Here is a 27,235-nt window from a genome sequence, read left to right as displayed (position 1 = left end):
TGTTTTGGTATAATTTACCTATTATTGGGATTCATGCCGTCAAACAAACATAGGCCTGTTTGGAATTCTAGTTGTAAGTATGTCCCTCTCCCTTTGAAAGTCATTTTAAACTGGTTCAGTTTTTGCCATCTGTTTTTATATAGATATAATTTTTGAATCTTACTTTATTAAGCAATGATTTTAAGTGACCCCAGAATGTTTCTTCAGATTTTGGTAGCTTCTTGATTTCATCTCTTATTTTATCATCATCCTCACTATTATTATTCTACCATCTTTAATTCTTTCTTAAAGAAGCAATCATTCTAATGTTTCTGAATTTAACTTTCCTTTATGTAGATGCTTCTGCCTTTATTTAAATCCTAAATTCCATTATCTCCACTTCTGATTTCCATTGGCAAAGCAGGAAGAGAGAAACCCAAGAGATAGGGAAGAATCTACTGTACTGGTTTTCTCACCTTTAATCCATATTTCACATTATTGCTAGACTAATCTTCCTTATGCACAGGTCTGATCATTTCATTCCTCTGCCTTTGAACCCTTGAATGGTTTCCTGTTGCAATCTGAGGTCTCATCCATCTCTAGATTTATGGTCTTGTGATCCTATTGCTCACCATGTAAAATCCAACTTCCTTAATCACATTTTTTAAGTTCCTCTGTCTATCACTCAACTTTTTCAGCCTTTTCTTAGAACAGTCCCTTCTCCATTCTGGCCTTTAGCCAGATGGATTGTCAACTTCATAGCTTTTGATTTCTCCATTCTCTGGAACTTTGTTTCTTGCTCTGTAAAATGATTGGCTTGGACTAAATCTCTCTTTTTCCACATTGATATAATATTACTTCTTATTCTGTTATTGACTTACTTTTTGTTACATAGTATATTCAGTTTCTTGACTTTGTGTCTTTGTGCCTTTTCCATTGTCTGGAATTCTCACAGAATCCTTAGCTTCCTTCTATCTTAGGTGCTACCTTCATATTTGTGTTGTCAGTCTGAAAGCCTTTGCTAAGCACTAGCTGTGTATGAGAGCAAGTGCTAAGCCCCTTGGATACAAAGAAAGGCAAAATCAGCCTCTGTCCAATAGGAGCAGAAATTCTGATGGTAGAGAAAATGTCTAAATAGTAAGGCCCATACAAGATATATGCAGAGTAAATGGCATGTAATACGTGAGGGAAAAGCTCTAGGAGTAGGCCTCCTGCAGAAAATGGAAGTTGGAAATATGTGAGTTGGAAGTGTGCTGGGGAAACTAAAGATTAGTAGGGAGATGGCAGAATATTCCAAGCATGGGAGACAGCCAGCCCAGTTAAAGGCAAGAAAGTATATTGAACTAGTGTGCTTGGATTGTAGAATATGTTGAAGGGGAGAAGATTGGAAAGGTGGGAAGGGATAAGATAATGCAGAGCTATAAATGCCTAAGAGAGGAATTTATATTTGATCCTGGAAGTAACTGGAGGTCATTGAAGGGGACAGGGTTTTGGCATAATTAGACTTGTACTTGAGAAAAGTCACCTTTGGAGGTGAGTGGAAGATTGATTGGCATGGGAAGAGACTTGAGGCAGGGAGATGAGTTAGAAGGCTATTACAAAAGTTCAGGAGAGAGATTACTTTTATTTATTTAATGATATATTTTGCATTTTATTATCTGTATACATTATGCTTTTCCTCAGTAGGATATAAACTCTTGGAGGAAAACTATTGATGTATTTTTTTTTTATATTCTTGGAACCTGGCACAGTTCTAGAACAAATGATGTTTTGATTATTTTGTTGATCAGAGTTGTTAATTTTTCAGTCATTTGTCTTTACCATTGTTATCAAATTGTTTTCCTGGCTCTACTCACTTCACTTTGTATTAGTTAATAAAAATCTTCCCACATTTTTCTAAAACCATTTGCTCCCTCATTTCTTCTTTTTAATTTAGTATTTTATTTTTCTAATTACATGTAAAAACAATTTTCAACATTAGTATTTTATTTTTCCAATTACATGTAAAAATAATTTTCAACATCCACCAAAATTCTGGGTTCCAAATTCTTTATCTTCCACTTTCCCTTTCTCCCTCATTGGGAAAGCAAGCAATTAGATATAGGTTATACATGTTCAGTCCTGCAAAATACATTTCTATATTAATTATACTATGAAAGAAAATATAGACCCCCCCAAAAACCCACAAAAAGTTAAAGAAAGTAAAAATTATTATGCTTCAATCTGAATGCTCCAAATGTGGATAGCAATTTTTCATTGTAAGTTCTTTGGAATTGTCTTGGATCTTTGTATTGCAGATAATAGCTAAGCCATTCACAGTGGATTGTTATACAGTATTGCTATGGTACAATGTACAATTGTACTGTGTTCTGGTTCTGCTCATTTCATTTTGTATCATTTCATGTAAGTCTTTTTTTTTATTTTTCTGAAATCATTTTGTTCTTTATTTCTTATAGCACAGTAGCACTCTGTCACAACCATATATTACATTCTCCAAATGATGAGTATCCCTTAATTTTCCAATTCTTTGTCACCACAAATAGAGCTGCTCTAAATATATTTGTACATATAGAACTTTTTACTATTTTTTTCCCTTATATGTTTTTGAGATACAGATCTAATAGTGGTATTTCTGGGTCAAAGGATATGCAGGATATGCACAGTTTTGTAGCCCTTTAGATTTAGTTCCAAATTGCCCTCCAGAAGGGTTGGATCAGTTCACTGCTCCATTAACAGCACTTTAGTGTCCTAATTTTCCTGCCTTTCCTAACATGTATCATTTTCCTTTTCTTTCATATTAGCCAATCTGAAAGGTGTGAGGTGATACCTCAGAGTTGTTTTAACTTGCATTTCTCTAATTAATAGTAATTTAGAGCATTTTTAAAAATTAGCTTTTGATAGATTTGGTTTTTTCCTGAAAACTGCCTATTCAGATCCTTTGTCAATTGGGCAATGACTCATAGTCTTACAGACTCAGTTCTCTGAGTCAAAATATATTTGAAAGATGATGTCTTTATCAGAGACACTTGCTGTGACCCCCTAACCCCAGTTTTCTACTTTTTTCCTACTGTTGGGTGCATTAGTTTTGTTTGTGGAAACCCTTTTTAATGGGATGTAATAAAAATTATCCATCCTTCATTTTTTACAGCACAGTAGTTTCTGGCACATTCATAGAATATAATTTATTCAGCTGTTACCCACTTGATTGACATCTGTTTAGTTTCTTCTTTGTCACCACCACAAAAGGAGCTATTATAAATACTTTTGTAGTGATCACTTTTATTGAAAAAAATGAGTGAGGAACTTTGCTTTTTGAGTTATTACAAGAGTAACTAACTTAATACAGAATAGTAATTAAGGGAAAGTTTTTTGCAAAATGATAGGGAAACCGACTATGGAATAATTCATTACATTGCAAAACATATTATCTTTAATATATCCAAGTACCCTGAAGAGAAAATTGCCATTTTCTTTCTAAAGATAAAGAAAACTTATTTTGTCACAAAATTTCATACTGAAACATGTATTTAATGAATATTTTTGAGAAACAATATGCTCCATATAAATTCAAAATCTTAAAATTCATAATTTGATCTAGAAAATAAAATGTTAAAAAAAATTTTAAGCTATGGGGGGGCAGCTGGGTGGCTCAGTGCATTAAGAGCCAGGCCTAGAGACAGGAAGTCCTCTAGGTTCAAATCTGGTCTCAGACACTTCTTAGCTCTGTGACCCTGGGCAAGTCACTTAACCCCCATTGCCTGACGGTTACCACTCTTCTACCTTAGAACCAGTAGATAGTATTGCTTCTAAGTTGGAAGGTAAGGGTTAAAAAAAAATAAGTTGGCAAAATAACTTGATGTATTTCCTGATTTTTAAAAATACCAGCTTTGCAAATGAAGTACTTATTTGCTTAAAACATTTGACTGAATAAACAATTCTCATATTATAAAGATTAAGTTTGTTCTAATCTGAATATCATGTCAAAGGCTGAAGACTACTTCTGAACAGAAAAGATTAATAGCAGTACATTGTAACAAGTATTTGAACTTGAAAATAAGTGTTTTGTTTATGGATTGGATGTATAAGGAATTCTTTGGCTAGTCAGAGAAATACAAATTTTCTGCACCTTATAACATCTTATTTGTGTGAAACTAGGGTTTTCTGCTGTGCTTTGTTATAAAGACAAAATACTTATCTTTATTAGTAATTGAAAATGAAATTCAAATAGCAATAACAGTCAACCAGCAAATGCTAGTTGTTTTATTAAGTTTTTACTGAAAGGCCAGGCCATGTGTTAAATGCTGTAGATACAAAGAAAAGGAAAAGTTGTCCTTTCTGTTAAGGAGCTCCCATTTTTGTTTTTGTTTTTAATATTTTATTTGATCATTTCCAAGCATTATTCATTAAAGACATAGATCATTTTCTTTTCCTCCCCCCCACCCCCCATAGCCGACGCGTAAATCCACTGGGCATTACATGTTTTCTTGATTTGAACCCATTGCTATGTTGATAATATTTGCATTAGAGTGTTCATTTAGAGTCTCTCCTCTGTCATGTCCCCTCAACCGCTGTATTCAGGCAGTTGCTTTTCCTCGGTGTTTCCACTCCCATAGTTTATGCTTTGCTGATGAATAGTGTTTTTTTCTCCTAGATCCCTGCAAATTGTTCAGGGACATTACACCGCCACTAATGGAGAAGTCCATTACGTTCGATTATACCACAGTGTATTAGTCTCTGTGTACAATGTTCTCCTGGTTCTGCTCCTCTCGCTCTGCATCACTTCCTGGAGGTTGTTCCAGTCTCCATGGAACTTCTCCACTTTATTATTCCTTTTAGCACAATAGTATTCCATCACCAACATATACCACAATTTGCTCAGCCATTCCCCAATTGATGGGCATCCCCTCGTTTTCCAGTTTTTGGCCACCACAAAGAGCGCAGCTATGAATATTTTTGTACAAGTCTTTGTGTCCATTATCTCTTTGAGGTACAGACCCAGCAGTGCTATGGCTGGATCAAAGGGTAGATATTCTTTTGTCGCCCTTTGGGCATAGTTCCAAATTGCCCTCCAGAATGGTTGGATCAGTTCACAACTCCACCAGCAATGAATTAATGTCCCTACTTTGCCACATCCCCTCCAGCATTCATTACTTTCCATAGCTGTCATGTTAGCCAATCTGCTAGGTGTGAGGTGATACCTCAGAGTTGTTTTGATTTGCATCTCTCTGATTATAAGAGATTTAGAACACTTCTTCATGTGCTTATTAATAGTTTTGATTTCTTTATCTGAGAACTGCCAATCCATGTCCCTTGCCCATTTATCAATTGGAGAATGGCTTGATTTTTTGTACAATTGATTTAGCTCTTTATAAATTTTAGTTTTCCTAATATTGAACCAGCCCTGCATCTCTGGTATGAATCCTACTTGATCATGGTGAATGATCCTTCTGATCACTTGCTGGAGTCTTTTTGCTAGTATCCTATTTAAGATTTTTGCATCTAATATTCATTAGGGAGATTGGTCTATAATTTTCTTTCTCTGTTTTTGGCCTGCCGGGCTTTGGAATTAGTACCATGTTTGTGTCATTAAAGGAGTTTGGTAGAACTCCCTCTTTGCTTATTATGTCAAATAGTTTGTATAGTATTGGGATTAACTGTTCTCTGAATGTTTGATAGAATTCACAGGTGAATCCATCAGGCCCTGGGGATTTTTTCTTAGGAAGTTCTTTGATGGCTTGATGGATTTCATTTTCTGATATGGGATTATTTAAGAATTCCATTTCCTCTTCTGTTAGTCTAGGCAGTTTGTATTTTTGTATATATTCATCCATATCTCCTAAATTGGTGTATTTATTGCCATGTAATTGGGCAAAGTAATTTCTAATGATTGCCTTAATTTCCTCTTCATCGGAGGTGCTGTCCTCCTTTTCATCTTTAATGCTGTTAATTTGCTTTTCTTCCTTCCTTTTTTTAATTAGATTGACCAGTACTTTGTCTATTTTGTTTGTTTTTTCAAAGTACCAGCTTCTTGTCTTATTTATTAAATCAATAGTTCTATCACTTTAGATTTTATTAATTTCTCCCTTAATTTTTAGGATTTCTAGTTTGGTTTTCTGCTGGGGGGCTTTAATTTGATCGCTTTTGAGTTTTTTCATTTGCATTTCCAATTGATTGATCTCTGCTCTCCCTAGTTTGTTAATATAAGCATTCAGGGATATGAATTTACCTCTGATTACTGCTTTGGCTGCATCCCAAAAGGTTTGAAAGGATGTCTTGCCATTGTCATTTTCCTCGATGAAATTATTGTTTCTATGATTTCTTCTTTAACTAAACGGTTTTGGAGTACCATATTGTTTAATTTCCAATTGGTTTTAGATTTGGTTTTCCATGTACCATTACTAATCATTATTTTTTATTGCCTTTTGATCTGAGAAGGCTGCATTCATTATTTCTGCTTTTCTGCATTTGTGTGCTATGTTTCTGTGACCTAATGTATGGTCAATTTTTGTGAATGTGCCATGTGGTGCTGAGAAGAAGGTGTATTCCTTTTTATCCCTATTTATTTTTCTCCATATGTCTATTAATTCTAATTTTTCTAAAATTTCATTCACTTCTTTTACCTCTTTCTTATTTATTTTTTGATTTGATTTATCTAAATTTGATAATGGTTGGTTTAAGTCTCCCACTAATATGGTTTTACTGTCGATTTCTTCCTTCAATTCTCCTAGTTTCTCCATTAGAAATTTGGGTGCTATATTATTTGGTGCATACATGTTGATTAATGACATTTCCTCATTGTCTAAAGTCCCTTTTAACAAAATATAATTACCTTCCCTATCCCTTTTGATCAGGTCTATTATTGCTTTGGCTTTTTCAGATATCATGATTACCACTCCTGCCTTCTTTCTGTCAGTTGAGGCCCAGAAGGTCTTACTCCATCCTTTAATTCTGACCTTGTGGGTGTCAACCCGCCTCCTGTGTGTTTCTTGAGGACAACATATGGTAGGGTTTTGGATTCTAATCCATTCTGCTATTCGTCTACATTTTATGGGTGAGTTCATCCCATTCACTTTCAAAGTTATGATTGTCATTTGTGGACTCCCTGGCATTTTGATAGCCTTCCCTAATTCTAACCTTTTCTTCTTCAGCTCTACCTTTTAGTCCAATGATTTACTTTGAATCAGTCCCCCTTGTCCCCTCCCTTGATGTTTCCCTTTTTAGTCCCTCCCTTTTTGTTCCCTCCCCCTCCCCCCTATTTCCCTCCCTTTTTGTTTTCCATCCCCCCATACCCCCCTTGGTTTTCCCTTCTCCCTACCCTTGTTGGGTAAGATAGACTTCAAGATCCCAATGGATCTGGATGTTTTTCCCTCTCAGAGTTGATTTCCCTGAGATTAAGGTTTAAGTAAAAAACCCTGTCTTCCTCTCCTTCTTATAGGAGTTTTCTTCCCCTCCCCTTCCCATGTGAATCTTTGTGTGAGAAAGATTATTCTATTTGGTCTTTCTTTACCCCCTATTTATACATTACATTTTCCCCACATGTTAGTATACATAGATTGATAGAGATGTAGTCCTTATAGAAGAGAGTTTGAGTAAAAGAAGAAGATAACATTTTCCCCCTTTCCTTAATATTTACCTTTTCAGGTATTCCTTGCTCTTTGTTTTTCGGTATCAAACTTTCCACAGAGCTCTGGTCTTTTCTTTGCAAAAAGTTGGAAGTCTTCTATTTTGTTGAATGCCCATACTTTCCCTTGGAAGTATATAGTCAGTTTTGCTGGGTAGCTGATTCTTGGTTGAAGACCCAGCTCTCTTGCCTTTCTGAAGATCATGTTCCATGCCTTACGATCATTCAGAGTAGAACTTGCAAGGTCTTGTGTGACCCTGATGGGCATTCCTTTATATCTAAATTGTCTTTTTCTGGCTTCCTGTAGGATTTTTTCTTTTGTTTGAGAGCTTTGGAATTTGGCAATTACATTCCTGGGAGTTGTCTTTTGGGGGTTTAGTGTAGAAGGTGTTCTGTGAGCTCTGTCAGTGGCTTTAATTACCCCCTTGTTCTAGAATCTCTGGGCAATTTTCTTTGATTATATGTTGTATCACAATGTCGAGTTTGGTGTTTATTTCTGGCTTTTCTGGAAGTCCAATTATTCTTAAATTATCTCTTCTCCCTCTATTTTCCAGATCTGTCACCTTGTTGGTGAGATATTTTATGTTCTCTTCTAATTTCTTGGTATTTTGGCTTTGCTTTATTAATTCTTGCTCTTTTACACGATCGTTGTCTTCCAGCTGCCTGATTCTGGCCTTTAAAGCCTGCTTTTCCTTTTCACTTGGGTCAAACTGGTTTTGTAGATGCGTGAATTTCTTTTGCATTATTTCCCACTTTTCCTCCCAGAAGGCTTTCATCTTTTTGGTCATTTCTGATTCAAATTCTTCATGGGTTTGTGGAGAGTTTCCATTTCCTTTGGAAGGTTTCGGAGCATTTTCTTGTGTATCATCTTCTATCTCCTCTGTATTTTGTATTTTGGTTCCATAGAATGTGTCCAAAGTTGCCCCTTTCTTCTTATTTTTCTTGGTATTTTGGGGCTTCTGTGCTTCTGTGGAGTTTGCCATCTCTGAATGGGGAGGATTAGCTTTTCTTATCTCTGTCTGGTGTTCAGAGGCTTTAGTCCTGGGCAGATTGTCGGTTCTATGAGCTTTCCCTGGGTTGCCTTAAGGCAATGACTTTCACTGGAACTGGAATGGAAGGGTCGGACCAGGGGGCCACATTCTCCCCCAGCTCTATCTGCTTCCCTGCTGCTAAGGTGCCCCCTCGACTGGACTGGGTTGGGTTGCCTTCTGGAAGTTGCCTTCACAATAGCTGGCCGTGAGGCTGTCTTGCCCGCCCTGAGGGTTGCTGTTGTTTCAGAGGACCCTGCTCTCTGCAAGGGAAGGAGTCATGGCTTCCCGGAGCTCCGAGGGCAGTGACTTTCACTGAGACTTGGATAGCAGGATCCAGCTGGTGAGGGTGTCTTGCCCGCCCTGAGGGTTGCTGTTGTTTCAGAGTACCCTGCTCTCTGAGGGGGGTGGGGCCGCGGCTTCCCGGAGCCTTGGACTCTGCGCTCCTACCCCTTAGGTCCGAGTGATCTCGGGTTCTGGCTTTTGAGGGGGGCCGTACCTTTTGATCCAGGTCCATGTCCAGGAGGAGGATTCCCAGGGTCTATGCTGTCGATCGTTTTGAATTTCAGCGCCTTAGTAGCTTATAGTTTGAGATCGGTCGGAAAGGGTTTTCCGGAGATCTGAACTTTAGCTTTCTCTAAGCCGCCATCTTGACCGGAAGTCCGGAGCTCCCGTTTTAATGGGGCAGTCGACATGCCAAAGATGGTACATAGAAAAGAGTTATGGTATAGACAGAGGGCAGCCTTAGGGGTATCACTGGTTAATGTAGGGGTGGATAGAGTGTTGATCATAAAGTGAGCCAGGGAAACTAGGAGGTAGAGGTTAGAATGGGGAGAGCATGCCTGGCTTGGAGGACAGCCACTGAAAAAGTACACAGTAAGAAGATCTGGGTAACTGATGTGTAGAGAGTATATAAAATAGAAAAGGGGAAGGAGAAATAAGCAATAAGTATTTATATAGCAGTTACTTTGTGCTAAGCACTTTTACAAATACTTTGATTCTCACGACAATTCTGAGACTAATGCTTTTATTATCCCCATCTCACAGTTGAAGAAACCGAGGCAAAGAGAGTCAGTTGACTGAGAGGATAGAAAGTTGTTGAGGAAGTGAAATTAAGATTGCTTGGGTCCCTATTTTTTCCTTAAGTTTACTAGTTGTGTGACAGTAGGCAAACCATCTTAACTGTTTAAGCCTCAGTCTGGTCATCTGTAAAATGTTAATTATACTAACTATTTAATAGTCTTGTAAGAGATAATATGAGTACTGAATGACTTAAAAAGATATGTAATAGCTATTATTTCTTGCACCCCCAAAGAGAGACATCATGTCAGAGTTAAAATCTTGCTGAATATTGGATCTGAGAGAATTGAGTTAAGATCTCCTGGGCTAGTCAGTTAACTTCTCCAGCCTCAGGAAATTCCTTTAAACTTTACTTATGGAAGAGTTTTATTGAAATTTATCCTTGAAAACAGGTCTGAAGCTCCTGGTCATTTCAGATTACTAACTATTCAAATGAACTCTGTTAGTAATGGGACCTAGGCTGATTCTTGAAACTGAAATAGCCTCACTAATAAACTGTTTAAAAGTGTAGTATAAGGGAAAGAACAGTGGACTTGGAATCAAGAGATACAGATTTAAGTTAGTAAACATTCTATTTTTCCAATTGCGAGTAAAAACAAATTTTAACCAAAAAACCATTAAAAAAAACAATTTTGAGTTCTCAGTTCCCTCTTACCCATTCTCCTTTCTCTTCATTGAGAAGCAAGCAATTTGAGAAAGGTTTTATATATGTATGTGCGTGTGTGTGCTGTCATGCCAAAAAATGTATATTAGCCATTGTGAATTTTAAAAGTCTCCATCTTGGTCTAGCACCCAAAAAAAATTGTGCACATCCACACTACACGGGCATGTGCTAGTCAATGACAAATCAGAAATAACTAACTGCCCACCTGGGCTGTCCTAAGCCAAGCTAGAGCCAACCATTGGCATTTGTGAGACACAGGAAGTGAGGTAAGGAACAGCCTTTGGAAGTCGCTGACTTCCTGTGGAGAGAGCTAGACGGGAGTTGGTGTTAGGAGCTTGGACAGGGAGGACGCCTGCAGACAGCTTTCCTTCAGATCACTCACGTGAGTTAAGGACTGATTCTTTCCACCTTGGCCCTTTGGGCCTAAAACTCCCCCTGCCTTGGTCAGAGGTTGAGTAGCCCCTTTCCCTTTTCTCTTCTCTCCTTCTCTCCCTCTCCTTTCCCTACTCCCAGTGTGATTAAACCTCCATAAACTTCATTCTGACTTGAGTGTTTCATTTTAGGAATTTCATAAGTAAATTCCTTGGCGACCATTGTTCAATATTACATAAATCCTGTAGCCACATTTTAACCATTACAGTGCTCATAACCTCTCCCAGAAGCCTAAAATTTCTACCATTACACCATGTTGCAAAAGAAAAGGCAACAACAAAAAATAAAGATTTTAAAAATGCTTCAATATGCATTGAGTCCATCAGTTCTTTCCCTGGAAGTAGATAGCATTTTTCTTCATAGATCCTTCAGAATTACCTTGGATCTTTGAATTACAAACAAAGTTATTTATAGTTGATCATTCATTGTACAGTATTGCTGTTACAAGAGAGTATAACACTCTCATGAGTTTGTTCATTTTACTTTACATCAATTCCTGTAAGTCTTCCTAGGTTTTTCTCATTTCTTCTAGCAAAATAATATTCCATCACAATCATATTGCCCCCCCCCCCCATTTCTTTGGAATACAAATCTAGTAGTGATATTGCTGAGTCAAAAAGGTATGCACAGTTTTTATAGTCCTTTGGACATAATCCCTTGTTGTTCCTCAGAGTCATTCAAACATTTCACAACTCCACCAACAATGCATTAATGTCCCAATTTTCCCACATTACTAATATCATTTTTATCTGAATAGTTGGGGATGGCGGGGAAAGGGAGGAGGAGGAAGAGATTCTGTTCTATACGATTTTATTCACATGACCATATAGAGAATAAAGTTTGGTAAGTGTCTTGTTTGAATTTACTCACAGATGACTGACCTCTGTCCTTTGAGACAGACCATGTATTTATTGGAGAAACACCTTTTGTAGTTCAAGTGAAGATATATGTTCTAGGAGAAGTGCTGGCTTTGGTTTCAGGAATCTCCTGTGTCCTGCTTCTGATTCCCAGGTATTTTATATTGTCTACACTTATTTTAAATGGGATTACCCTTTCTGTCTCTTGCTGTTGGACTTTATTGGTAGGATAGAGAAATGCTAATGATTTCTGTGGGTTGGTTTTATGCATTGCAATTTTGCTAAAGTTGTAAATTGTTTCAATTAGTTTTTTGGTTGATTCTTTAAATATATGTACCCTAATATTATTTGCAGAGAATAATAACTTTATTTCCTCATGGCCTATTCTACTTCCTTCAATTTCTTCTTCTATTGTTGCTACTACTAGCATTTCTCATGCAATATTGAATAGTAGTGGGTGATAATGGAGATCCTTATTTCACTCCTGATCTTTTTGGGAAAGCTGCTAACTTATCCCCAAAACAGATAATGTCTGTTGATGGTTTTAGATAGATGCTGTTTATCATTTTGAGGAATGTTCCATTCATTCCAATGTTCTGTAGTGTTTTTAATAGGAATGGGTGTTGTATTTTGTCAGTTTTTTTCTGCATCTATTGTGAGAATTGTATGGTTTCTGTTGGTTTTGTTATGGATGTAGTCACTTATGCTGATAGTTTTCTTAATATTGAACCATTCATGGTATAAACCTCACCTGGTCATACTGAATGATCTTTATGATGTATTGATAAAATCTCCTTGTTAGTATTTTGTTGAAAATTTTTGCATCAATATTCATTAGGGTCTATATATTATTGGTCTATAGTTTTCTTTCTCTGTTTTTGTTCTTCCTTGTTTAGGTATTTACACCATATTTGTGTCATAAAAGGAATTTGGTAGAGTTCATTCCATAGCTATTTTTCTGAATAGTGTATATAATATTGTAATTTAGTGAAAAGAGAAAGTTAATGTCCCCTACTAATGTAGTTTTATTACCTACCTCCTCTTGTAACTCATGAAGTTTCTCCTTTGGAAACTATGCTATTTTATATGTTTAATAGTGATATTTCATAGTCAATGAGTCCTTTTATCAATATGTAATTTCCTTCCTTATTTCTTTTAATTAGGTCAATTTTCACTTTTGCTTCGTCTGAACTCATAATTGCTACTACTGCTTTTTTAACTATAGCTGAAGCATAGTAGATTTTTTCCCAGCCCTTTACCTTTACTCTGTGTTTGACTCTTTGCTTTGAATTAGTTTCTTGTAGACAGTATATTGTGGGATTTTGACTTTTAATCTACTTTGCTATCATCTTCCCTTTGGCCGGGGTTCCAAATTGCCCTCCAGAGTAATTGGTTCAGTTCACAACAAGAAAGGGAGGAAGAACAAAAAAAGGGGGGAAGGAGAGATAAAAGGGGGAGTGTACTCAGGGCGGCAGGTAAATAGAAGCAAAACTATTTGTAAGCAAGGAAAAGCTAAAAGAGAAAGAGAATGCTAAGCAATATCCTGTAATCCTAACTCTGAATGCAAATAGGATGAATACACCCATAAAATGGAAGAGTAATATCACTACTAGGACCAAATCCCAAAGATATAAAAAAAAATAGAGAAAAGACTCCCACCGTCTTGGTAAATGGAAGTCAACTCAGTTACATTGTTTATTAATTGATGCATGCACCTGCTAACAAAAAATGGCTCCTTGGGGGCAGCTGGGTAGCTCAGTGGATTGAGAACCAGGCCTAGAGACGGGAGGTCCTAGGTTCAAATGTGGGCTCAGCCACTTCCTAGCTGTGTGACCCTGGGCAAGTCACTTGACCCCCATTGCCTAGCCCTTACCACTCTTCTGCCTTGGAGCCAATACACAGTATTGACTCCAAGACGGAAGGTAAGGGTTTAAAAAAAAATGGCTCCTTCACTGGCCTTCTAGTGAGAAGATTCATATCCCCATTATCTTCAAGAAATCTCAATGGTTCCTTATTGCCCCTAAGGTAATAAAATTTTTTTTAGGTGGGCATGTAATGTTCTTCACTGTAGTGGTATTGTGTAAAGATTAAAATTTAGGGGAGACGGGGAGACTGAGGAATCTGAGGCAGAAATTAGTTTCTCTCTGCAAGGAGTATTATATTTTTTAGAGGTTTATTGAAGATTAAGGATTAAAGAAAATACAGGATAAGAAACACGTGTGTAGGCCTTAGAGTGGCCTAGATACAACCTCACGTACATTATGAAAAAAAGCCACGCCTGCCCCAAAATGGAAGTTCAAGACCCAAGAGAGCTCAAAAGCCCTTGAATCAGCTTAAATACCTTCTTGGTCTCGGCCCAGGTGAGATTACAAGGCATTCTGGGGAAGTGGAGCAAAGGCTCGTGGGGATTGTAGTCCTGTATTCGAGTGTATTCTTTACAGTCCCCCGTTTGATCGTTTGAAAAAAATTTATTTTTTTCCAAAGGATCATGAAAACATAATCAATTTAAAGATTACAATAATTTGAGGATAAGAGAAACAAAAGAATAAAACCAATAATTGCTGAACGCATTGACAAAAAGCCAGTTAGGGGGAAGTCCCCTTTGGCATGAAAGTACAGATACAAATAAATGTTCAATCAACCACACCCAAAGTTCAACTTTGTGCAACTTGTGGTCTGGAGGCTTCTTCATGGTGGCTTAACAGTTCAGTTCTGGATTCAGAGAGGTAGCATCTTCTTTACCTAAAATTCTTCTCAAAAGGAATTTAAACTTTGCAATTTAAATAATGATATTTTTTTACATTCCCCCCGTTGTGGGTGTTTGAAAGATACAAAATCATTTAAGGATGCATGGCTGAGGTGTGAGGTATATGAATCAATTGGCAAGAGATATTAAAAAGACACCAGAAAATCCAAAAGAAAAGAAAAATTTCTGGATGAAAATATAGACTATCAAAGTCTTATGTGTAAAAATTCCAAGTAGAAGAAAAATAAATCTGTAACAGGTCCTTCAATCAGGGCCCAATCAAAATGATCTAAGTAATGATGCATTTACCCAGTCAGTGCCAGGACTACAGAAAGGTACCACACTATGAGAGGCAGAAAAGAAAGGGACCAGATTATAGAAGCCAAGTAGGAGCCAAGGTTTTGGGGATACTCGTCTGTGAGTATCTTCAGGGTGAGTGTGGATACAAGGAAAGCCTATGTCTTAACACATGTTAAACATGGTAACTTTGAGTCTTCACACTAGGTTCAAGACCTTTGTATTGGCCTAGAAGTGCATCAATCCATCCTAGATTGGCCTTTCTTTGGCTCTGTGCAATGGCTCTTGTGTGTATATCTTGTCCTGGAATCAGACAGAATCATTAAGCAAAGTCCCATAATTTTTAAATAATTAGTGGCATTGTTTTTATAGTCACAAGCTTTTTGGGCATGCTCTGACAGATGTATCTTACACTCGTACTGAAAAATCAAAAAGTTAAAGAAAATCTTAATGCTGGTGACAGTGCTTCAAATATAAAAGGAGAGAAAAAATAATAAAAAAAAACTGAACAAGTATATTGCACATGTAAGAAAAATATAATAATAAAAGAGCTTTTAAGAAAATTCAAAAATATAGCTTATAATCATTGACACTGTGTCAGCTAAGAAAATATAAAATGCAAGGCTTTCTCACAAAAAATGAGATCCATTTCCTCTTAATAGCTGGCCATGCTCCACTGTGAGTAGAAGGCAAATGAATTGAACAAGGTTAACAATTTTTCATTTTTTTAAAAATACAGTAGTACAAATATGTAGTTACTAAAAAATCCCCAAAATTCTCAATAGCCCAATTAATTGCAATAGCAAACAAACACACTATCATATTTCACATAAGTTGCTGTATGACATTTTTAAAACCTATGAATTGATGAACATTTGTCACAATTTTTACAAACATAGGAATCCTTCAACCTTGGTATTTAAACATAATTTTTAAAACAAAGTAAAACTCATCTTGGATTAAGAACATAATCAAGAAATCTATATATCATTCTGGTGCAAGTAAAGTAGTGAGCTGAAGAGTATAAATAAAGGGGTGCTCCTTTTTCGGAGGCTTATAGGGATACAAATGCCCTGAGATTAACTGCCCAACTTCCATTCACATATTTAGAAATGTGGGAAGGTTGGGGGTTATAAAATTTATTTCACTTCAGCTAATGGGCATTAGGGCAGGCAAAAATAACCAGATTATTAAAAAAAATTCCAAAAGTCATATTTAAAAAACCCTTAAAATAAAATCATTTGAGGTATTTAGCACATTAAAATTTCCAAGTTGTAAATACAATTATAACCAGTTCTGAAGTCCCATCTATCCTCAGCAAAATAGAAAATTCACAATAATATTTGTTCAACACAGTTATAGGGGAAAAACAACAGAAATTTAAAACTCAGTACATTCAAAATAAATTCAATCAACCTTCAGTTCAAGCAGAATAATATTGAATCCAGTAATATATGAACTTAAAATCACAAAGTTAAACCATAACAAAAAATGCAATAGAGATACAGAGATTTTTTATAAACCATTGGAGTCTGAAATGCCTTAGAATATAGCCTTTAGTTTCTTCAAAGTTCCTTGGGTTTTTTTTGTTTGTTTGTTTTTAATTATCCATTTAAATGTCTATTGTCCGAAGGTAGTGTAGTAAGAGCTAGGCAATGGGTTTCAAGGGACCCATCCAGGGCCCCACAGCTGGGAAGTATCTGAGGCTAGATTTTAACCCAGGACCGAATGTCTTTATGTCTGGCTATCAGGTCGCTGAGCCACCCATTTGCCTCTCCAAAGTTTAAATTTGAATCTTTGGGCTGAGTCTGCTCCCTGACAGGCAGGTAAAAGCAATGAAATTACCAGAACAGTAAAAAATCCTTTTAAACAGCCCATTGCTTTTTAAGTTTCTGTTTGAAAAAATCTGTTTCTTCTCTCTAGTCTCTCTTTCCCCTCTCTCCTGATATGATCCCTCCTCCTGCCCCAGTCCACGTGGAGCCCACGTGGAGTCAGTACCCCATTTGCTCAGAGGCTTAGCCTAAGGGAAAATTGCCCTTTCTTCTTTCCCTCTCTTCTCTCCCCTCCGCCCACGTGGCCAATACTGTTACCAGCTGGTCGAAATGAGTCCTGATCGATCTGCTCCAAGGATCTGGGTGATGAGCCGGCTAGGGCCACACTCGTGGGTCTGGGGAGCAGAAATAGGCAGGCAGTAGGCCGGTGAGAGGCCAGGAGCAGGAGCTGGAGAGGCTGCAGGGGTGGGCAAGGCCAGGACCAGGTACCAGGTGAGGACGATCAGGGCTGCAGGCTGCAGGCAGGAAGCCATGGGGCCGAGCCAGGTGGGGTGGGCAGCAAAAGCAACAGGTCCGGAGCCTGTAGCAGCTTTGCAAGGGTAGAGAGATATGGCTCCAAAAAAAAAATTTCTAGGTACTAGATATTAAAGATTAAATCAGAAGATTGAGAGTTTTTTCTCCCGAAGTGGTTATGCCAACTGTAAAGATTAAAATTTAGGGGAGACGGGGAGACTGAGGAATCTGAGGCAGAAATTAGTTTCTCTCTGCAAGGAGTATTATATTTTTTAGAGGTTTATTGAAGATTAAGGATTAAAGAAAATACAGGATAGGAAACACGTGTGTAGGCCTTAGAGTGGCCTAGATACAACCTCACGTACATTATGAAAAAAAGCCACGCCTGCCCCAAAACGGAAGTTCAAGACCCAAGAGAGCTCAAAAGCCCTTGAATCAGCTTAAATACCTTCTTGGTCTCAGCCCAGGTGAGATTACAAGGCATTCTGGGGAAGTGGAGCAAAGGCTTGTGGGGATTGTAGTCCTGTATTCGAGTCTATTCTTTACAATTGTGACCAAGAAAAATGTGGGCTTTAAGACTGTGAATTGCCAAATCTTTAAAAATGATTTTTAGTGTTTTGATTTAAATAAAAAAATAAGTGGTCGCCATGGGAAAAATTCCCAAATATGAAAATACCCAAGTCAGCTGGGTTTTATGGGGATTTTAATTAATACAAATGAAGGAATTAAGGGAAGGGAGAGAGACAGAGTAAGAGGAAATAGTAAGAAGGGCCTAGGCCAAGTGGCCTAGGCCTGAGCCTTAAGAGAAACTAGTTAGTCTTTAATCACTCACCACAAGATTTGTCCCAAGCAAAACTCCAAACCTCCGAACTCCATCTCCAACTACGAACTCCATCTCACTCAAATGCAGTAAGTCCCTTCCTTTTAAAGAAATTTTCTCTTGTGTCACCTCCCCTAAATTTTCACATCTACCAATCACAGTAGATGCTTTTCCCAGGACTGCCTATTCATAGTTCTCACCAGTCTTTAGTTCTCACCTTCTCTGGGTAGACTAAAACTTCACACCTCTTTTGTTAAGCTTGCCTTTTTGTAAGTTGCTTTACCTTTTAGTGATTAATTTAACCTTTATAGGTACTTAGTACCCTTTTGTATTAGTTCTAAAAATAGACCTAGCTTAAGGTTTTAGCTTCACTATAAGTATGAGTTGGGGACTTTTCATTGTTCAGTAAGGAGTTTCCAACTTTATCTTCCCCTAAAGTATGCTTAAGTATGGGTGGAGTAATTTTAAAATTCCCAATACATTCCTGATCAAGTACCTCCATTTGTTACAATAGGGGAATAGCTTAACCAAATCTTCTAAGGTACAGTCTGAGCAGGTTTTAAGATTCACAGTATACAGGGTGTTCAGAAAAGAATAGTACCTCTGTTATGAGGGCTTTCTGAGCCCATTTGTTAGGGATTTTTCCTCTTTTGATGTCCATCTTCTATCTATCTCTCACCTGTGGCTCCAAGAAGTTGAATAGCATGTGCAGCAGCCACACCCCAGTAAAACTGCCTTGGCAGATGGGCTAATCCAAGTTGAGTGTAACTTAACAGACCTCAAACATATCAGTAAGTTTATCTAAGCATGTGAAAACATCCCTGGCAGAATAGATAATGTGAATAGTTTGTTTCAGTAGGCTATTAAAGGTGACAGAAGCATGCACTTTGGAACTCTTAGAGCTTGATTAGGCATTGAAGAAGCTAATATCATCCACTCTATCCAGAGTGATCACCAACAGTTGCTCTGACTTTTGTTTTGCTATTGGATTTTGATGACTTTGGAAGAGGAAATGAGGCTGACAACTTTGTGCATCTTTTGTCTAATTTAAATACAAATCATGTGTAAGTCAGAAGCTATCAGCCATATCATTTTTACCATTTTATCTTTTATAATTTTGCTATTATTATTCTATTATTTTACTCCTATGTGAAGTTCTGTGATGATAAAGCAGCAAGTGTGGATTCACTGGGAGTTGTCACAACTCGGCACACATGTGGCTGAAAGCATAAGATTGTCTTTTTAGTGGATTGAAGTAGCAGTATGATTGAGCAGCCCCTTAAGTGTCTAAGCAGGTTTTTTCTCTTTCTGATCTAAGTACCCTTCACTGCCCAAATGGAGAATGGTCCCAATGGGGAATGGTCTTAAGGTTTACAATCCTAACCTTATGAAGTAGGGTCTGAGAATTTTTAAGGTTCACAAGAATACTCAGAACCAAAATTCCAAAATCAAAGCCCAAATAAACTAAGGTAAAAAATTGTATGCTTTAGTCTGCATTCCTACTTCAACAGTTCTTTCTCTGGAGGTGGATGGCATATTTTGTTACAAGTCCTTCAGAATTGTCCTGGATCATTGTGTTGCTGAGAGTAGCTAAGTTTTTCACAGTTGATCCTCATACAATATTGCTGTTTCTGTGTACAGTGTTCTTCTAGGTCTGCTTATTTCACTCTGCATTAGTCCATGTAGATCTTTCCAACTTTTTCTGAAATCATTCTGTTCATTTCTTTTTTTGGGGGGGGGGGTTCAGATCTGATTTCATTTATTTATTTATTTTTAAATTTTAAATTTTCTTTTGTCAATTTAGAACATTATTCTTTGGTTACAAGAATCATATTCTTTCTCTCCCTCCTCTCCACCCATCCTTCCCGTAGCCAACATGCAAAACCACTGGGTATGTCCTTGATCAGAACCTATTTCCATGTTGTTGATGTTTGCATTAGGATGATCATTTACAGTATATATTCCCAATCATGTCCCCTTTGATTCGATTCCACTGGGTTTTACATGTATCATTGTTCACAACCTATTTCCCTATCACTAATATTTGCAATAGAGTGATGATTTAAAGTCAACATCTGTGGAGAAGAGAGAAATTATAAGTAAATGCAGACGACAAGAAGGTGGAGATTGATCATCTGTCAATCAAAGGAAGATTCCATTTGGAATCATCTATTACACATCCCCAATCATATATCCCCATTGAACCATGTGATCCATCATATTTTTTTCTTCTGCATTTCTACTCCCACAGTTCTTTCTCTGGATATGGATAGTGTACTTTCTCATAAGCCCCTCAGAATTGTCCTGTATCATTGCATTGCTGCTAGTAGAGAAGTCCTTTATGTTTGATTATGCCACAGTATATCAGTCTCTGTGTACAATGTTCTCCTGGTTCTGCTCCTTTCGCTCTGCTTCACTTCCTGGAGGACTTTCCAGTTCACATGGAATTCCTCCAGTTCATTATTCCTTTCAGCACAATAATATTCCATCACCATCAGATACCACAATTTGTTCAGCCATTCCACAATTTGAAGGGCATCCCCTCATTTTCCAGTTTTTTGCCACCATAAAGAGCATGGCTATGAACATTTTTGTACACATATTTTTCCCTATTATCTCTTTGGGGTACAAATCCAGTAGAAGTATGGCTGTATCAAAGGGCAGGTAGTCTTTTAGTGCCCTTTGGGTATAATTCCAAATTGCCATCCAGAATGGTTGGATCAGTTCACAACTCTACTAGCAATGCATTAGTGTCCCAATTTTGCCACATCCCCTCCAACATTTATTACTTTCTTTTGCTGTCATATTAGCCAATCTCCTAGGTGTCAGGTGGTACCTCATAGTTGTTTTGATTTGCATTTCTCTAATTAAAGAGATTTAGAACACTTTTTTATATGCTTATTGATAGTTTTGATTTCTTTATCTGAAAACTGCCTATTCATGTCCCCTTACCCATGGCATGATTTTCTTGAAGGAGCTTTTGTATCTCCTTTTCCTTTTGGCCAATTCTACTTTTTTAATCAGACCCCCTAGTCCCCCACCTTATTTTACTTCCCTTTCTACCCACCTCCCTTCTTGTTCCCTCCTTATTTTCCCTGTAGTCTTTCTAAAATTAACCCCCCCTCCCGTGTACTATTTCCCTCCCCACTAGTCCGTTTATTACCCTTCTACTCCCCTATAGGGCGTAAATCTATTCTCTGCCCCAATGGATTGGATTGTTCTTCCCTCTTTGGGTCAATTTCAAAGCAAGAAAGAGTTTAGTATTTCCTATCTCCAAACTCTTTATCCTTCCAGTGTTTTGATGTTCTTCCCCTCCTGCCATGAGCTTCTTTTTTTTTTTGTCAATTTTATTGGTACCTCTTGTTTTTACATCATCGTAATATCCCGATATATTTCTCTAGTATTCCCTATATGCCCCTTATTTTTTTTTTAACATTATTTTATTTGGTCATTTCCAAACACTATTCATTGGAGACAAAGATCATTTTCTTTTCTTCTCCCCCCCCCCCCACCTCTCCCCTAGCCGACGTGCGATTCCACTGGGTATCACATGTGTTCTTGATTCGAACCCATTTCCATGTTGTTGGTATTTGTATTAGAGTGTTCATTTAGAGTCCCTCCTCAGACATGTCCCCTCAACCCCTGTAGTCAAGCAGTTGCTTTTCCTCGGTGTTTTTACTCCCACAGTTTGTCCTGTGCTTGTGGATAATGTTTTTTTCTCCTAGATCCCTACAGATTGTTCAGGGACATTGCATTGACACTAATGGAGAATTCTATTACGTTCAATTGTACCACAGTGTGTCAGTCTCTGTGTACAATGTTTTCCTGGTTCTGCTCCTTTCACTCTGTATCACTTCCTGGAGGTTGTTCCAGTCTCCATGGAATTCCTCCACATCATTATTCCTTTTATCACCAACATATACCATAATTTGTTCAGCCATTCCCCAATTGAAGGGCATCCCCTCATTTTCCAATTTTTTGCCACCACAAAGAGCGCAGCTGTGAATATTCTTGTACAAGTCTTTTTCCTTATTATCTCTTTGAGGTACAAACCCAGCAGTGCTTTCTGCCATGAGCTTCTTTGTGAAGTATAAATTTACCCCCATTTGTTTCTTTTCCCATTTCTTTTAGTATTAACCTCTTTTTTTAGCTCTAGTTGTGTATATATATATATATATATATATATGCACACACATGTGTATGTATTTATGCATGCATATATCTATACACCTATTTATGTCTTGTCTTGTCCTTTTATCCTATACCGTTTGTCACTGTTCCCTCTAAGTTTAATTCTTCTAGCTGCCCAGGTGATCACCACAATTTTTAAGAGTTACCAATGACCTCTTTTCTTATTGGCATACATATCATTTTAACTTATTGAGTCTCTTAAAAAATTTTAATTTGTTTTGTTTTGTTTTTCTTTTTTCCCCTCTTTTTAAGTTACCTTTTGATGATTTCTCTTGAGTTCTGTGCTTGCATGTCAAATTTTCTGTTCAGGTCTGGTCTTTTCTTTGCGAATTCTTGGAATTCTTCTATTTAGTTGAATCACCATACTTTCCCCTTTAAGAATATATATAGTCAGTTTTGCTGGGTAGTTGATTCTTTGTTGTATATCTAGTTACCTTGCTTTCCAGAATATCATATTCCATGCGTTTCGGTACTTCAGTGTGGATGCAGCCAGATCCTGTGTTATCCTCACTGTGGTTCCATGGCATCTGAATGACTTCTTCTTGGCAGCTTGTAATATCTTTTCTTTGTTCTGATAGTTCTTGAATTTGGCTATAACATTCCTGGGTGTTGTCAGTTGGGGATTAAGTACAGGAGGTAATCTGTGGATTCTTTCAATCTCCACTTTTCCCCTTTGTTCTAGAATATTGGGGCAGTTTTCTTGAATAATTTCCTGTAGTATTGTTTCCAGGCTATTTCTTTTGTCATGGTCTTCTTGTAGACCAGTGATTCTTAAATTGTCTCTCCTCAAACGATTTTCAAATCCTCTGTTTTGTGAATGAGATGCTTTATATTTTCCTCAATTTTTTCATTCTTTTGGTTTTGTTGTATAGTGTCCTGCTGCCTTATGAGGTCACTTAATTCTAGTTTTTGTATTCTGGTTCTTAAAAACTGGATTTCATCCCTAGATTTTTGATCATCCTTCTCTTTCTGGTCTAATTTTCTATGGAGGTCATCTTTCATCCTCTTTACCTCATCTTTCATCTCCTTTGCCTGATCTTTCATCTTCTTTGCCTGATCTTTCATCTCCTTTGCCTCATTTTCTAGCTGATTGATTTTGGCTTTCAACACACTGTTTTCTGTTTCCAGATGACTTATCTTGCTGTTAAAATTGTCTTCAGCCTCTCTTAATTGTGTTTTGAATTGCATTTTGAGTTCTTCCACAGCCTGTATCCAATTTGTTGGGATTTCTGATATATCATTTGCTGATTCCTCCCCCTCTGTACCGTTTGCTGTATAGAAGCTATCTATTGTAATTTCTTTCTTCTTTTTCTGTTGTTTGCTTGTGTTTATCCCTTCTTTGCTCCCTGGATTTGTCTGTGCTCTTGCTCCTCTCATTTTTTTTTTGTTTTGGGGGCTTTTGTCAGTCTCCCCTCTTCGAGCTTTGATAGAAGATCTCTAGGTGCAGTCTCTGGGAGAGGGTTGTTGGGAGTTTGAGCTTCCCTGTCCTCTGGAGGCTTTTGATTGAATTAAAGTCCAGCAGTCAGAGGGAGGGTTGTGGAGCCTGGGCTTCTCTGAGTTCTGAAGACTTTTGATGGGATTAAGTTTAGCTTGGTAGGGCCTGGGTATGCTCTGAGGCCAATACCTCCTGTAAGGCTGGAGCAAATATGGAGGATCTACACAGCTTTGGCCAGTCTGCCAGCTCTGTGCTCCCTCTCCAGCTCCTTCCCTGCCATCTTTGTTCAACTCTCTGAGCTTATCACAGCCCTGCCTGCAAGGTACACCATTCAGACCGTCACCTTTGCCTGCCCAGAAGTTCCCGCTGCCGCTGGACTCTCAGCGCTTTCAGTGGGTGGGGGGAGTGGTCCTGGGATCCTCCTTTTGCCTTCCCCTTAGACCCGAATGTTCTCGGATTCCGGCTTTTTTTTTGGGGGGGGGGCGTACCTTTTGAATTGAGTCCAGCAGGAGGGTTCCTTGGCTCTGTCTTGTTGTTAGGTTTGATTTTCAGTCCCCTAGGAGAATTCAGTTTGTGATTGGTAGGGAAGAGTATTCAGAGGACTGAACTTCTGCTCCTTCTAGGCCCCCATCTTGATTGACTCTGCCCCTCCCCCCCATTCTAATTTTTTAAAGAGTTCTTTACTTAGTGAATGTCTGTATTTCTTTTTTACCTATGGGCAATTTTGTCTTTCAATAGGTTTCTCTCTTCAGTGGATTTTTGTGCCTCTTTTACCAATTGGCCTATTCTGTTTTTTAAGATATTAATTTCTTTATATTTTGTGCCTCCTTTACCTAGTTGTTTTGTTGGTTTTCTTTTTAATTTTTCACTAGGAATCAAATGGAAATATGGGCTTGGTAGAAATGGGGAGTTTTAAGATTCTGATTGAACATGTGTGCTGGGGAGAAAAGGTAAATGTTAGGCTGCTACTTGTTTCTTGTTTTTGCTTTTTTACTTCCTACAATGCCAAAGGGCTATTTTCTAGATGGAAGGAGGATTCAAAGAATGAAGAGGAATTTGCTATGTCGTATAGAAATTCTAAACACCTGTTTAAGCTGACACTGTTGCTCAACTCTGTAAAGCTTAGCCTTTTTGGATGTTGCTTGTGAAATAGAGTATTGATTTCCTTGGATTTAGGGGGTCAAGTCTCTTCACCCTGCCCATGAACTTTTTTTTTTTTTAATGATGCTTTTTGTGTTGAGAGGGAAAAGCTTCTACGTTCTCCCTGGAATTCAGTTCAGTTCAATTCATTAAACATTTATTATGTGCTGGCAACATTCCAGGTACTGTGGTAAGGACTGGTGAGGCAAAGAGAGGCAAGAGATAGAAACTACTTTGTTAGGGTGGGGAATGGGAAGGTGGAAATAATGAGTTTTGCTTAGGAAAAGTTGTTTGAAATGACTATGGGAACAGCATTGTTCCAAATCCAAGTGCATCATTTCTTGAGTAAAGTTTTTCTGATCTCTTTTCAATTGAAAAGTTTTACTCATTTTAATTCTCAAAGATTGTTCCTGGACCCAAGATAGATGCCAAACCTGGCAGATTTAATCTCGTACAATGTGTATGACAATGTTATAACAGTAGGTCACAGTAATCCATAACATACCTTGATCGAAATTCTTTTTATTCTATAAATGCTGTTTCTTGTCAGCATATTATTTTTTTCGCCAAGTTCCATATTCAGTTGTAATGTTGATTTATAGCACAATTGTAAATTTAATAACAAAAGTTACATAAAATTTTACTATACCAAGAAAATATGCAGTTCCTTAGTAGTGTACAATGTGAAATTTTTGTTAAGAGTAATTGGAGCAATATACAGGCATATTTCAGATTTATTGTACATTCAGTTTCAGACTACTTCAATAAAGTGAATATTGTAATAAGTGAGTCACATGAATTTTTTTGTTTTCTAGTACATATAAAAGTTATGTTTATACTATATTGTAGTCTATTCAGTTTGGAATAGTATTATGTCTAACAATACTAATGTACATATTGAAAAAATACTTTATTGCTTAAAAATCCTATCATCTGAGCCTTCAGCATGTTATAATCTTTTTGCTAGTGGATGGTCTTGCCTTAATGTTAATGGTTGCTCAAGGTTTGGAGTAGCTTGTGACAATTTCCTAAAACAAGATATTAATGAAGTTTTCAGAAGGATTGGCTCTTCCTTTCACTTGATCAATGAGAGGACATTGTAGGGTTATCAATTGGCTTAATTTCAGTATTCTTTTGTCTTGGGATAGGGATACCCAAGGAGAAGGGAGAAAGAGGAGGTTGGTGGAGTACTAAGAACATAGACAACACATTTTTATTAAGTTTACAGTTTTATATAGGCACATGCATGGTGCCCCAAAACAATTACAGTAGTAATGTTTAGGGTAAAATTTAGGGTTGATACTGAATATTTTTTTTAGTTGATCACCAGGGATTTAAATTCTAAATCCCAGTGAAATACTAAAGTTAGAATGGAATTTTAAGGTGGTTTATTTACAAAAGGAGGAAGAAATTAAGAATGAGAGAGAGAGAGGGAAAAGGGAAGGATAGTTGCCCTAGCCTGGTCTGAACCCTGTGGGAATTCAGAGGCCTCGGCCAAGGGGCTTTTCAGGAGGCTCTTGTCTCCAGAAAAGCCAAGGAAAGGGGAGTCAGCCTTAACACTCACCACGTGATCATCTAAGGAAAGCAGTCTGAGGTCTCACACTCTAGCTCCTCCAAGTCAAATTCTACCGCCAAGTCCCTATCACAGGAAGTGACATGAAATAAAAAGGTAGTTCTTTACATCACTTCCTGTGTTTCACATGTACCAATGGTGACTTAAACTTGGCTTTGGACAGCTCAGGGGGTCAGTCAGTTGTTTCTGATTTGTCACTTGCTAGTATATGCAGGTCATAGACTTTCCTCCCTCATACTTAATCCATAAGTGGGAGTATATGCATTCTTGGTTGCTAAAATTCTAAAGACTAAGCAGCGTGGAGTAAATCTAAAATTCATAATCACATCAAACATCATTGATCACAGACCCCTCTGATAGATATAATAATAATGAAAAATGTTTTAAATATTGAGAGAATTACAAAGATGTGACAGAGACAAAATGTGAGCACATGCTGTTGGAAAAATTTGCTGATAAGATTTGCCTGACATAGAGTTGCCCCAAACCTTCAATTTATTAAAAAAAAATACCAAAAAAATAAAAACACACTTGCAAAGGGCAGTAAAGCAAAGCATAATAAAATAAGGCATGCCTGTAAATCAGTGATAAATATGATACCTTGTAAGTATATGCTACCTTCTCTCTGTCTCTACATTTCCTTCTCTTCTTTGTATTTTTAAAATATTTCATTGATGCTCTTTTCTTTCCTTTTTATTGAGCGGGCACCAGTACCAACTCTAATTCCTTCTCTGTATATTCCAAATAAAGCACCCCCTTTAAAAAAAAACCCTAAATAATTATAGTCAAACAAAACAAAACTACACATTGGCCATGTCTAAAATTGTATGCTTCTTTTTCAACTTCTAGTCCATCAACCCTCTTAGAAAGGGAAAGCATGATTCATCATTTTTCTTTTGCAATTCGGATTATTCATTGCATTGCTGGGGTTTCTTAAGTCTTTCAAAATTATATTCCTTTGTAATATTTTATAGTTATGTGAATTGTTTTGGTTCTACTTGATTCATTCTGCATCAGTTCATACATGTCTTCCCAGGTTTCCAAGTATCTGTTCATTTGATTTTTTTTTTTTATAGGGTATCAGGTG

The 27,235-nt window shown here is 37.4% G+C and overlaps 1 protein-coding gene across 5 annotated transcripts in view; it reads left to right on the top strand.

The window, feature by feature from the left end:
• The window catches only part of ARHGAP39 (Rho GTPase activating protein 39), a 426,284-nt gene that overhangs the window by 49,690 nt on the left and 349,359 nt on the right, over window positions 1-27,235 (top strand). For 2 of the 5 annotated variants that reach the window (XM_056822908.1, XM_056822905.1), the window contains exon 1: window positions 7,284-11,815. The exons of the other annotated variants lie outside the window; for them this stretch is intronic. The gene's annotated coding sequence lies outside the window, so the exon portion shown is untranslated. Of the gene's footprint in view, window positions 1-7,283; window positions 11,816-27,235 lie in introns of those variants that run through there. 5 annotated transcript variants of the gene reach the window in all.

Source organism: Monodelphis domestica, chromosome 3 (genome assembly GCF_027887165.1).
Source record: "Monodelphis domestica isolate mMonDom1 chromosome 3, mMonDom1.pri, whole genome shotgun sequence".
Taxonomy (NCBI): Eukaryota; Metazoa; Chordata; class Mammalia; order Didelphimorphia; family Didelphidae; genus Monodelphis; species Monodelphis domestica.
Note: the sequence above shows the minus strand (reverse complement) of the source record. Positions and strands in the feature narration are given on the sequence as shown.